This window comes from Theropithecus gelada, chromosome X (genome assembly GCF_003255815.1).
Source record: "Theropithecus gelada isolate Dixy chromosome X, Tgel_1.0, whole genome shotgun sequence".
Classification (NCBI taxonomy): domain Eukaryota; kingdom Metazoa; phylum Chordata; class Mammalia; order Primates; family Cercopithecidae; genus Theropithecus; species Theropithecus gelada.
The window spans coordinates 13,167,076-13,169,589 of record NC_037689.1 but is presented as its reverse complement, the minus strand read 5'-3'; the positions used below and the strand labels follow the sequence as shown (position 1 = coordinate 13,169,589).

Genomic DNA, 2,514 nt, shown 5'->3' with positions numbered 1-2,514 from the left:
TACTTGCCTAAACCCATAGAATGTACAACACCAAGTGTGAATCCTAATGTAAACTACAAACTTTAAGTGATAATGATGTGTCAGTGTAGGTTCATCAATTGTAACAAATGTAACTCTCTGGCGGGCTGGGGGTGGGGGGATATTGCTAGAAGGGGAGACTGTGCACATGTGGGTGAAGGGGTTACATGGGACATCTCAGTACCTTCTGCTCAATTTTGCTGTGAACCTAAAATTGCTCTAAAAAATTAAAGTCTATTTTTTTTTAAAGATGGCAGCCACCTCTGTCTTGTTCTTAAGTTTTATGGCATGTTTTCAGTTTTTCGAATGATGTTTCCCATAAATTGTGATAGATACTTTTATTAGGTTAGAGAAGTTACCTTTTTTTGCTGAATTTGCTAAAGGATTTTTTTCTGCATTGACTTTTATTGAGTATGTTTTTTATATCATTCTATATGATATTTCTACTTTTATCTGTTAATATAGCATATTTACTACATTAATAGACTTTTTTGAAATTCAAGTAACTGTATTTAAATTCAAAAACAATTCTTAAAACTGCATTAAGAGTCAAGACCCTTTTGTATTATAAAAATCACAAGTATTTCTAAGAGACAAAATACTTCTGGGTTAACTAGACCAGATCTGACTGACTGACTTTGGACTTTATTCTTTAAACAAATTGCAGAGAATAGAGAAAAAGGTTATTTACAGAAAACAATATCTACATATGTACTTAAAGGTACAAATTTTGTGGCAGAAAAGACTTCAGTATATGCTGGCATCTCAGAAGCAGTTCTCAAAGAGCTTAGTTTTATTTTCTTGAATTTTAAGAATGTCTAAGGTCCTTCTTCATCCTTGATCTTGGGAGCCAAGTAGTACTTTAAGTGTCCCATATCAGCAATTTTATAGTCTACAACAAGGTGTATGTCTGCAGACATATTGAGTGCCACCATTGAAGAGAGTGGAGTTGCTTTTGTAAGGAAGTTCAGGTACCTCAGTGCAAAAGTTAGCTGAACTGGTTCATTCATTTCCATGGTAACAGCTTCCTCCTCTTTATCGACCGTACTTGCCTGTGACAATTTGTTTCCATTTCCAAGGTCTCCACTTGCAGAAAATTTAATTCCATCTTTTACACAGGAAATTACAACAGCATCTCCAATATGACTGAGATAATATACATATACATGAAAATTCATCAGAAGGCATCTTTGCTATGGAGTGGTACTCTTGTTCTGCAATTCCAAGTTGTTCAACATCCAAATTCATCGACTTAATTTCATAGTCTGAAAATTTCTCCTGATTTGAAGCTTCAAATAATAGCACCAAGGTATCCACACTATCTTCAGTCCTTAGTGTGACGATATCTTCATTGCCAGCGCATTTTAGTATTTTGGATATAATACTGAGGTTCGTGCCCATGGCCAGGTTGCAGTCGCAGCGGTAAGTGTCAAAGCCCTCAGACGGCAGGGTGAACTGCACCAAGGAGACGTGGGACGAGTCTAAGCTCTGCAGGTTCACACCGCTCAAGTTGATGTCCCAGCAGGCGTCGTTGATGAGATCCTTGAGTGCTTCCAACGCCTTCTTCAGGACAGATCCCTGGACCAGGCGTGCCTGGAACATGGTGATGGAGTGACAACAACGCGGCTACAGGCGGGTGGAAAATAGGAAAGTCTAGCCCATTTTGGCTTCACGAGTCTCAGAGCAAGCGGGCAAAAGCCATGGGGAGAGGCTGAGACCTAGAATGACGACGATTAATAGACTTTTTTATGTTTAACCACCTTGCATCACTGGAATGTACTCTACTTATTCCTGGGATAAACTCTACCTGGTTGTCCTAAACAGAATTCTAAGATGGCCCCTGTGATTCCCACTCCCTGATATCCATGCCTTTGTGTAATCATCTCCCTTTGAGTGTGAGTAGAACATATAACTTGCTTCTAACCAATAGAATTTGGCAAAGCAAAGGGATTTTTCAGGTGCAATTTAAGTCCCTATTCATTTGACTGTGAGTTAATTAAAAGAGATTTCCTGGGTGGGCTTGACCTACTCAGGCAAGCTCTTTAAAAGAGGGTCTAGTGATTAGAGAGATTCTACTGCTGGCCTTGAAGAAACATGCCCCTATGAGTTCCACAGCTTCAAGAAAATGAGTTCTGCCAACAACTTGTGAGCTTGGAAGAAGACTACAACACTCAAATGGGACCCAGCTCTGCCCAACAAGTTAAATGCAGCCTATGAGACCCTAAGCAGAGAATCTAGTTAGGCCGTGTCTGAATTTCTGAACTACAGAAACTGAGATAGTAAATGAATGTTGTTTCAAACCGCTACATTGTGTGGTTATTTGTTACACAGCAATAGAAAACTAATACATTGGTATATTTTTAAATTTGCACTGTCAGTTTTCAGAACTTTAATATCTATGTTTATACGTGAGAAAGGTTTAATTTTTTGCACTGTTTTTATTCCATTTTTGTGATCAAGTTTTTATTAGCCTCATAAATGAATTCTTATGTTCTC

The 2,514-nt window shown here is 38.3% G+C and overlaps 1 pseudogene across 1 annotated transcript; it reads right to left on the bottom strand.

The window, feature by feature from the left end:
• Positions 1-508: 508 nt before the first annotated feature.
• LOC112615518 lies at positions 509-1,745 on the bottom strand (annotated as a pseudogene). Its single transcript, XR_003117394.1, has one exon. The product of XR_003117394.1 is annotated as a proliferating cell nuclear antigen pseudogene (transcript).
• Between the last annotated feature and the right edge of the window lie 769 nt (positions 1,746-2,514).